Raw genomic sequence first — 11,573 nt, 5'->3', positions numbered from 1 at the left:
TTTTTTGGGTGGAAAAAAAATGCCTTACTATACATGGTCGTTTTTTTTTTTGGGTGGAAAAAAAATGCCTTACTATACATGGTCGTTTTTTTTATAGGGTGGAAAAAAAATGCCTTACTATACATGGTCGTTTTTTGGGAGAAAAAAAAAAGCCTTACATAGTCGTTTTTTTGGGGAGAAAAAAAATGCCTTACTATACATGGTCGTTTTTTTTGGGTGGAAAAAAATGCCTTACTATACATGGTCGTTTTTTTTGGGGTGGAAAAAAATGCCTTACTATACATGGTCGTTTTTTGGGAGAAAAAAAAATGCCTTACTATACATAGTCGTTATTTGGGTGGAAAAAAAATGCCTTACTATACATGGTCGTTTTTTTGGGAGAAAAAAAATGCCTTACTATACATGGTCGTTTTTTTGGGAGAAAAAAAAAAGCCTTACTATACATAGTCATTTTTTGGGGGAGAAAAAAATGCCTTACTATACATGGTCGTTTTTTTGGGGGAGAAAAAAAAATGCCTTACTATACATGGTCATTTTTTTTTTGGTGGAAAAAAAATGCCTTACTATACATGGTCGTTTTTTTTGGGGTGGAAAAAAATGCCTTACTATACATGGTCGTTTTTTGGGAGAAAAAAAAAAGCCTTAATATACATAGTCGTTTTTTTTGGGAGAAAAAAAATGCCTTACTATACATGGTCGTTTTTTTGGGGTGGAAAAAAATGCCTTACTATACATGGTCGTTTTTTTTGGGGTGGAAAAAAAATGGCTTGCTATACATGGTCTTTTTTTTTGGGGTGGAAAAAAACATGCCTTACTATACATGGTCGTTTTTTTATTGGGTGGAAAAAAATGCCTTACTATACATGGTCGTTTTTTTTGGGAGAAAAAAAATGCATTACTATACATAGTCGTTTTTTGGGGGAGAAAAAAAATGCCTTACTATACATGGTCGTTTTTTTTTTGGGTGGAAAAAAAATGCCTTACTATACATGGTCATTTTTTTTGGGTGGAAAAAAAATGCCTTACTATACATGGTCGTTTTTTTTTTTGGGTGGAAAAAAAATGCCTTACTATACATGGTCGTTTTTTTTATAGGGTGGAAAAAAAATGCCTTACTATACATGGTCGTTTTTTGGGAGAAAAAAAAAAGCCTTACATAGTCGTTTTTTTGGGGAGAAAAAAAATGCCTTACTATACATGGTCGTTTTTTTGGGAGAAAAAAAATGCCTTACTATACATGGTCGTTTTTTTGGGAGAAAAAAAAAAGCCTTACTATACATAGTCATTTTTTGGGGGAGAAAAAAATGCCTTACTATACATGGTCGTTTTTTGGGGGGAGAAAAAAAAATGCCTTACTATACATGGTCGTTTTTTTGGGGTGGAAAAAAATGCCTTACTATACATGGTCGTTTTTTTTGGGGTGGAAAAAAATGCCTTACTATACATGGTCGTTTTTTGGGAGAAAAAAAAATGCCTTACTATACATAGTCGTTTTTTGGGTGGAAAAAAATGCCTTACTATACATGGTCGTTTTTTTGGGAGAAAAAAAGTGCCTTACTATACATGGTCGTTTTTTTGGGAGAAAAAAAAAGCCTTACTATACATAGTCGTTTTTTGGGGGAGAAAAAAAATGCCTTACTATACATGGTCGTTTTTTTTGGGTGGAAGAAAAATGCCTTACTATACATGGTCGGTTTTTTTGGGTGGAAAAAAAAATGCCTTACTATACATGGTTGTTTTTTTTGGGGAGAAAAAAAATGCCTTACTATACATGGTCGTTTTTTTGGGTGGAAAAAAAATGCCTTACTATACATGGTCGTTTTTTTTTTGGGTGGAAAAAAAATGCCTTACTATACATGGTCGTTTTTTTTTGGGTGGAAAAAAATGCCTTACTATACATGGTCATTTTTTTTTGGGTGGAAAAAAAATGCCTTACTATACATGGTCGTTTTTTTTTGGAGGAAAAAAAATGCCTTACTATACATGGTCGTTTTTTTTGGGTGGAAAAAAAATGCCTTACTATACATGGTCGTTTTTTTGGGTGGAAAAAAAATGCCTTACTATACATGGTCGTTTTTTTTTTGGGTGGAAAAAAAATGCCTTACTATACATGGTCGGTTTTTTTTGGTGTGGAAAAAAAATGCCTTACTATACATGGCCGGTTTTTTGGGGGTGAAAAAAAATGCCTTACTATACATGGTCGTTTTTTTGGGAGAAAAAAAATGCCTTACTATACATAGTCGTTTTTTGGGGGAGAAAAAAAATGCCTTACTATACATGGTCGGTTTTTTTTGGGTGGAAAAAAAATGCCTTACTATACATGCTCGTTTTTTTTTGGGGTGGAAAAAAATGTCTTACTATACATGGTCATTTTTTTTGGGAGGAAAAAAATGCCTTACTATACATAGTCGTTTTTTTGGGGAGAAAAAAAATGCCTTACTATACATGGTCGTTTTTTTTTGGGTGGAAAAAAAATGCCTTATTATACATAGTCGTTTTTTTTTTTGGGTGGGAAAAAAATGCCTCACTATACATGGTCGTTTTTTTGGGAGAAAAAAAATGCCTCACTATACATGGTCGTTTTTTTGGGAGAAAAAAAATGCTTTACTATACATGGTCGTTTTTTTTTGTGTCGAAAAAAAAAAGCCTTACTATACATAGTCGTTTTTTTGGGGAGAAAAAAAAATGCCTTCCTATACATGGTCTTTGGGTGTTATATGGGGTGACCAAAAAAAACAACCACATACCAAAATGTATGCATACTGGATGCTCTCATAGAAATAAACACACAAACACATACACAGTTATAACTGATTTAATATTGATTGTAATGCAGTTTACATCATTACAACACATAATTTACATTTTTTTTTAAGTTGTGATAGTGAACACACCCTACTGATGAAAAAGTGGACTGATGAAAAATACACAAGCATTAGTCAGTTCCAAAGAGAAGAACAATTGTTTCTCACATTGCATTTCATGTTTTGAAGAATCTCGCCAGCATTCACTGTTACCATCTTCTATATGTTGAGTAGCAGCAAATAGCACAAGTACAGTATATTACAGTGTGTACACAATTCAACTAGTTGTGAAATCCAACTGGCAGTCTTAGACTATATGATAATTGTCAGCTTGCAGCAGCACATTCTGTTTTTAATTGTCCATTTGCGATTATACACTTAAGTATTCGATTAGGGGAGCAACACCTTACAGTATTGTGTTAACTATTAACAGCACTTTCTCAGCAATTAAAAGTAAACTTGATGAAACAGTTTATGTAAGGCAATTGTGATTTATGACATCACTTATGATTACATTATGAAGTACAGTTTCAATAGTTGGGCTTTATTATAAGCTCCAAAGATTACATGAAGATAATTGTCTCTGGTAATCATGATGGTGACGTTACATCCAAACGCACTACATATTCCAGCAAAAGAAGAGAGGATAATGTGTGTGGATATGCGATGAGCATGAGAGGAATGACAGAAATATATTTGAGAAATGGTGCAGCCTGTGTCCTTCTGGGGCTTTAAATCGGGTTCCTTCATCGGCTTCACTTCTTCCTCTTTAGGTTTGGCTTGCAAAAAAAAAGACAATAATAAACATGATTATTAGAAACAATAAGAAATGCACCCATTTTTTAAATGTTTTCTTATGAACATAGGTACTGTATATGGTGGCTCAGTGGTAGACTACATCACAATATCCTTTCAGCAAGATCCTGAAGCCCAAGTTGCTCTTGATGCTGTCATAAGGAGGTCGTAGTCGAATGTGCTTTGAGGGCCTTGCAAGGTAGTAAAGTGTTATATAAATGAAGGACCATTTACCATTAATGGTATTATTAATATAATAATATAATTATTTTCTTTTAAATATATATGCCTTACTATACATGGTCGTTAAAAAAAAAAACCCGCCTTACTATACATGGTCTTTTTTTTTATCATTATTAAAAACGCCTTACTATATATGGTCGTTTTTTAAGGGAAAAAAGAAACGCCTTACTATACATGGTCCTTTTTTTTTGGGTGGAAAAAAAATGGCTTACTATACATGGTCGTTTTTTTTGGGAGAAAAAAAATGCCTTACTATACATGGTCGTTTTTTTGGGGTGGAAAAAAAATGCCTTACTATACATGGTCGTTTTTTTGGGGTGGAAAAAAAAATGCCTTACTATACATGGTCCTTTTTTTTTGGGTGGAAAAAAAATGCCTTACTATACATGGTCGTTTTTTTGGGAGAAAAAAAATGCCTTACTATACATGGTCGTTTTTTTGGGGAGAAAAAAAATGCCTTACTATACATGGTCGTTTTTTTTTGGAGGAAAAAAAATGCCTTACTATACATGGTCGTTTTTTTTGGGAGAAAAAAAATGCCTTACTATACATGGTCCTTTTTTTTTGGGTGGAAAAAAAATGCCTTACTATACATGGTCGTTTTTTTTGGGTGGAAAAAAATGCCTTACTATACATGGTCGTTTTTTGGGAGAAAAAAAATGCCTTACTATACATGGTCGTTTTTTTGGGGTGGAAAAAAAATGCCTTACTATACATGGTCGTTTTTTTGGGGGGTGGAAAAAAAATGCCTTACTATACATGGTCGTTTTTTGGGGGAGAAAAAAAAATGCCTTACTATACATGGTCGCTTTTTTTGGGTGGGAAAAATATGCCTTACTATACATGGTTGTTTTTTTTGGGGTGGAAAAAAAATGCCTTACTATACATGGTCTTTTTTTTATCATTATTAAAAATGCCTTACTATACATGGTCGTTTTTTAAGGGAAAAAAAAACGCCTTACTATACATGGTCGTTTTTTTTTGGGGTGGAAAAAAAATGCCTTACTATACATGGTCGTTTTTTTGGGAGAAAAATAATGCCTTACTATACATGGTCATTTTTTTTTGGGTGGAAAAAGAATGCCTTACTATACATGGTGGTTTTTTTTGGGTGGAAAAAAAATGCCTTACTATACATGGTCGTTTTTTTTTGGGTGGAAAAAAAAATGCCTTACTATACATGGTCGTTTTTTTGGGGTGGAAAAAAAAATGCCTTACTATACATGGTCGTTTTTTGGGGGGGTGGAAAAAAAATGCCTTACTATACATAGTCGTTTTTTGGGGGAGAAAAAAAAATGCCTTACTATACATGGTCGTTTTTTTGGGTGGAAAAAAAATGCCTTACTATACATGGTCTTTTTTTAATCATTATTAAAAATGCCTTACGATACATGGTCGTTTTTTAAGGGAAAAAAAAACGCCTTACTATACATGGTCGTTTTTTTTTTGGGTGGAAAAAAAATGCCTTACGATACATGGTCGTTTTTTTGGGAGAAAAATAATGCCTTACTATACATGGTCATTTTTTTTTGGGTGGAAAAAGAATGCCTTACTATACATGGTGGTTTTTTTTGGGTGGAAAAAAAATGCCTTACTATACATGGTCGTTTTTTTTTGGGTGGAAAAAAAATGCCTTACTATACATGGTCGTTTTTTTTGGGTGGAAAGAAAATGCCTTACTATACATGGTCTTTTTTTTTATCATTATTAAAAATGCCTTACTATACATGGTCGTTTTTTAAGGGAAAAAAAAACGCCTTACCATACATGGTCGTTTTTTTTTTGGGTGGAAAAAAAATGCCTTACTATACATGGTCGTTTTTTTTTGGGTGGGAAAAAAATGCCTTACTATACATGGTCGTTTTTTTTGGGTGGAAAAAAAATGCCTTACTATACATGGTCGTTTTTTTTTGGGGTGGAAAAAAAATGCCTTACTATACATGGTCTTTTTTTTATCATTATTAAAAATGCCTTACTATACATGGTCGTTTTTTAAGGGAAAAAAAAACGCCTTACTATACATGGTCGTTTTTTTTTGGGTGGAAAAAAAATGCCTTACTATACATGGTCGTTTTTTTGGGTGGAAAAAAAATGCCTTACTATACATGGTCGTTTTTTTGGGAGAAAAATAATGCCTTACTATACATGGTCATTTTTTTTGGGGTGGAAAAAGAATGCCTTACTATACATGGTGGGTTTTTTTGGGTGGAAAAAAAATGCCTTACTATACATGGTCGTTTTTTTTTTGGGTGGAAAAAAAATGCCTTACTATACATGGCCTTTTTTTTATCATTATTAAAAATGCCTTACTATACATGGTCGTTTTTTTGGGGTGGAAAAAAAATGCCTTACTATACATAGTCGTTTTTTTGGGAGAAAAATAATGCCTTACTATACATAGTCGTTTTTTTGGGGAGAAAAAAAATGCCTTACTATACATGGTCGTTTTTTTTTGGGTGAAAAAAAAATGCCTTACTATACATGGTGTTTTTTTTGGGAGAAAAAAAATGCCTTACTATATTTTTGGGTGGATAAAAAACGCCTTACTATACATGGTCGTTTTTTTAGGGGGAAAAAAAACGCTTTACTATACATGGTCGTTTTTTTAGGGGGGAAAAAAACCGCCTTACTATACATGGTCGTTTTTTTAACAAAATAAAAAACGCCTTACTATACATGGTCGTTTTTTTTAACAAAATAAACGCCTTACTATACATGGTCGTTTTTTTAGGGGGGAAAAAAAACGCCTTACTATACATGGTCGTTTTTTTAGGGAGAAAAAAAAACGGCTTACTATACATGGTCGTTTTTTTAGGGGGAAAAAAAACGCCTTACTATACATGGTCGTTTTTTTAGGGAAAAAAAAAAAACGCCTTCCTATACATGCTCGTTTTTTTAGGGGGAAAAAAAACGCCTTACTATACATGTTCGTTTTTTTTACAAAATAAAAAACGCCTTACTATACATGGTCGTTTTTTTGGGAGAAAAAAAATGCCTTACTATACATGGTCGTTTTTTTTGGGTGGGAAAAAAATGCTTTACTATACATGGTCGTTTTTTGGGGAGAAAAAAAATGTCTTACTATACATGGTCGTTTTTTTGGGTGGAAAAAAAATGCCTTACTATACATGGTCGTTTTTTTAGGGGTGAAAAAAAACGCCTAACTATACATGGTCGTTTTTTTAGAGGGGGGGGGGGGGGGGGACGCCTTACTATACATGGTCTTTTTTTTAGGGGGGAAAAAAAAACGGCTTACTATACATGGTCGTTTTTTTAGGGGGAAAAAAAAACGCCTTACTATACATGGTCGTTTTTTTAGGGGGGAAAAAAAAAACGCCTTCCTATACATGTTCGTTTTTTTAGGAGGAAAAAAAACGCCTTACTATACATGGTCGTTTTTTTAGGGGGAAAAAAAACGCCTTATTATACATGGTCGTTTTTTTTTACAAAATAAAAAACGCCTTACTATACATGGTCGTTTTTTTAGGGGGGAAAAAAACGCCTTACTATACATGGTCGTTTTTTTAGGGAGAAAAAAAAACGCCTTACTATACATGGTCGTTTTTTTAGGGGGAAAAAAAAAAACGCCTTCCTATACATGCTCGTTTTTTTAGGGGGAAAAAAAACGCCTTACTATACATGTTCGTTTTTTTTACAAAATAAAAAACGCCTTACTATACATGGTCGTTTTTTTGGGAGAAAAAAAATGCCTTACTATACATGGTCGTTTTTTTTGGGTGGAAAAAAAATGCTTTACTATACATGGTCGTTTTTTTTGGGAGAAAAAAAATGCCTTACTATACATGGTCGTTTTTTTGGGTGGAAAAAAAAATGCCTTACTATACATGGTCGTTTTTTTTGGGTGGAAAAAAATGCCTTAATATACATGGTCTTTTTTTTTTTACAAAATAAAAAACGCCTTACTATACATGGTCGTTTTTTTAGGGGTGAAAAAAAACGCCTAACTATACATGGTCGTTTTTTTAGGGGGGGAAAAAACGCCTTACTATACATGGTCTTTTTTTTAGGGGGAAAAAAAAAACGGCTTACTATACATGGTCGTTTTTTTAGGGGGAAAAAAAAAACGCCTTCCTATACATGTTCGTTTTTTTAGGGGGGAAAAAACGCCTTACTATACATGGGCGTTTTTTTAGGGGGAAAAAAAAACCGCCTGACTATACATGGTCGTTTTTTTTAGGGGGGAAAAAAAAAACGCCTTCCTATACATGTTCGTTTTTTTAGGAGGAAAAAAAACGCCTTACTATACATGGTCGTTTTTTTAGGGGAAAAAAAAAAACGGCTTATTATACATAGTCGTTTTTTTTTACAAAATAAAAAACTCCTTACTATACATGGTCGTTTTTTTGGGAGAAAAAAAAATGCCTTACTATACATGGTCGTTTTTTTTGGGTGGAAAAAAAATGCTTTACTATACATGGTCGTTTTTTTGGGGAGAAAAAAAATGCCTTACTATACATGGTCGTTTTTTTTTGGGTGGAAAAAAAAATGCCTTACTATACATGGTCGTTTTTTTTTACAAAATAAAAAACGCCTTACTATACATGGTCGTTTTTTTAGGGGGGAAAAAATGCCTTACTATACATGGTCGTTTTTTTGGGGTGGAAAAAAAATGCCTTACTATACATGGTCGTTTTTTTAGGGGGAAAAAAAAACGCCTTCCTATACATGCTCGTTTTTTTAGGGGGGAAAAAACCGCCTTACTATACATGTTCGTTTTTTTTACAAAATAAAAAACGCCTTACTATACATGGTCGTTTTTTTAGGGGTGAAAAAAAACGCCTAACTATACATGGTCGTTTTTTTAGGGGGGGAAAAAAACGCCTTACTATACATGGTCTTTTTTTTAGGGGGAAAAAAAACCGGCTTACTATACATGGTCGTTTTTTTAGGGGGGAAAAAAAACGCCTTCCTATACATGTTCGTTTTTTTAGGGGGGAAAAAAACGCCTTACTATACATGGGCGTTTTTTTAGGGGGGAAAAAAAAACGCCTTACTATACATGGTCGTTTTTTTTGGGGGGGAAAAAAAAAACGCCTTCCTATACATGTTCGTTTTTTTAGGAGGAAAAAAAAACGCCTTACTATACGTGGTCGTTTTTTTAGGGGGGGAAAAAAAACGCCTTATTATACATGGTCGTTTTTTTTACAAAATAAAAAACTCCTTACTATACATGGTCGTTTTTTTGGGAGAAAAAAAATGCCTTACTATACATGGTCGTTTTTTTTTGGGTGGAAAAAAAATGCCTTACTATACATGGTCGTTTTTTTTTACAAAATAAAAAACGCCTTACTATACATGGTCGTTTTTTTGGGGGAGAAAAAAAAATGCCTTACTATACATGGTCGCTTTTTTTGGGTGGGAAAAAAATGCCTTACTATACATGGTCGTTTTTTTTGGGGTGGAAAAAAAATGCCTTACTATACATGGTCTTTTTTTTATCATTATTAAAAATGCCGTACTATACATGGTCGTTTTTTAAGGGAAAAAAAAACGCCTTACTATACATGGTCGTTTTTTTTTGGGGTGGAAAAAAAATGCCTTACAATACATGGTCGTTTTTTTGGGAGAAAAATAATGCCTTACTATACATGGTCATTTTTTTTTGGGTGGAAAAAGAATGCCTTACTATACATGGTGGGTTTTTTTGGGTGGAAAAAAAATGCCTTACTATACATGGTCGTTTTTTTTTGGGTGGAAAAAAAAATGCCTTACTATACATGGTCGTTTTTTTTGGGTGGAAAAAAAATGCCTTACTATACATGGTCGTTTTTTTAGGGGGAAAAAAAACCGCTTTACTATACATGGTCGTTTTTTTGGGGTGGAAAAAAAACGCCTTACTATACATGGTCGTTTTTTTTAGGGGAAAAAAAAACGCTTTACTATACATGGTCGTTTTTTTAGGGGGAAAAAAAACCGCCTTACTATACATGGTCGTTTTTTTAACAAAATAAAAAACGCCTTACTATACATGGTCGTTTTTTTTAACAAAATAAAAAACGCCTTACTATACATGGTCGTTTTTTTAGGGGGGAAAAAAACGCCTTACTATACATGGTCGTTTTTTTAGGGAGAAAAAAAAACGCCTTACTATACATGGTCGTTTTTTTAGGGGAAAAAAAAAAAACGCCTTCCTATACATGCTCGTTTTTTTAGGGGGAAAAAAACGCCTTACTATACATGTTCGTTTTTTTTACAAAATAAAAAACGCCTTACTATACATGGTCGTTTTTTTGGGAGAAAAAAAAATGCCTTACTATACATGGTCGTTTTTTTTGGGTGAAAAAAAATGCTTTACTATACATGGTCGTTTTTTTGGGAGAAAAAAAATGCCTTACTATACATGGTCGATTTTTTTGGGTGGAAAAAAAATGCCTTAATATACATGGTCTTTTTTTTTTACAAAATAAAAAACGCCTTACTATACATGGTCGTTTTTTTCGGGGTGAAAAAAAACGCCTAACTATACATGGTCGTTTTTTTAGGGGGGGAAAAAACGCCTTACTATACATGTTCGTTTTTTTACAAAATAAAAAACGCCTTACTATACATGGTCGTTTTTTTGGGTGGAAAAAAAAATGCTTTACTATACATGGTCGTTTTTTTAGGGGGGGAAAAAAAACGCCTTCCTATACATGGTCGTTTTTTTAGAGGAAAAAAAACGCCTTACTATACATGGTCGTTTTTTTAGGGGGAAAAAAAAACGCCTTACTATACATGGTCGTTTTTTTAGGGGGGAAAAAAAAAACGCCTTCCTATACATGCTCGTTTTTTTTAGGGGGAAAAAAACGCCTTCCTATACATGGTCGTTTTTTTAGGGGGAAAAAAAAAACGCCTTACTATACATGGTCGTTTTTTTAGGGGGGAAAAAAAAAAAACGCCTTCCTATACATGCTCGTTTTTTTTAGGGGGAAAAAAACCGCCTTACTATACATGTTCGTTTTTTTTACAAAATAAAAAACGCCTTACTATACATGGTCGTTTTTTTGGGAGAAAAAAATGCCTTACTATACATGGTCGTTTTTTTGGGTGGAAAAAAATGCTTTACTATACATGGTCGTTTTTTGGGGAGAAAAAAAATGCCTTACTATACATGGTCGTTTTTTTGGGTGGAAAAAAAACGCCTTACTATACATGGTCGTTTTTTTTTGGGTGGAAAAAAAATGGCTTGCTATACATGGTCGTTTTTTTGGGGTGGAAAAAAAATGCCTTACTATACATGGTCTTTTTTTTATCATTATTAAAAATGCCTTACGATACATGGTCGTTTTTTAAGGGAAAAAAAAAACGCCTTACTATACATGGTCGTTTTTTTTTTGGGTGGAAAAAAAATGCCTTACTATACATGGTCGTTTTTTTGGGAGAAAAATAATGCCTTACTATACATGGTCATTTTTTTTTGGGTGGAAAAAGAATGCCTTACTATACATGGTGTTTTTTTTTGGGTGAAAAAAAAATGCCTTACTATACATGGTCGTTTTTTTTTGGGTGGAAAAAAATGCCTTACTATACATGGTCGTTTTTTTTGGGAGAAAAAAAATGCCTTACTATACATGGTCCTTTTTTTTTGGGTGGAAAAAAAAATGCCTTACTATACATGGTCGTTTTTTTGGGTGGAAAAAAATGCCTTACTATACATGGTCGTTTTTTTGGAGAAAAAAAATGCCTTACTATACATGGTCGTTTTTTTGGGGTGGAAAAAAAATGCCTTAC

The 11,573-nt window shown here is 33.3% G+C and overlaps 1 protein-coding gene across 1 annotated transcript in view; it reads right to left on the bottom strand.

Annotated features, from left to right (window-relative positions):
- Positions 1 to 3,297: 3,297 nt before the first annotated feature.
- The window catches only part of ism2b (isthmin 2b), a 99,404-nt gene continuing 91,128 nt past the window's right edge, over positions 3,298 to 11,573 (bottom strand). The window contains exon 7 of the transcript XR_013281254.1: positions 3,298 to 3,583. The gene's annotated coding sequence lies outside the window, so the exon portion shown is untranslated. The remainder of the gene's footprint in view (positions 3,584 to 11,573) is intronic.

The sequence above is a fragment of the Festucalex cinctus genome, chromosome 21 (assembly GCF_051991245.1).
Source record: "Festucalex cinctus isolate MCC-2025b chromosome 21, RoL_Fcin_1.0, whole genome shotgun sequence".
Taxonomy (NCBI): domain Eukaryota; kingdom Metazoa; phylum Chordata; class Actinopteri; order Syngnathiformes; family Syngnathidae; genus Festucalex; species Festucalex cinctus.
This window is presented reverse-complemented; position numbering and strand designations above follow the sequence as displayed.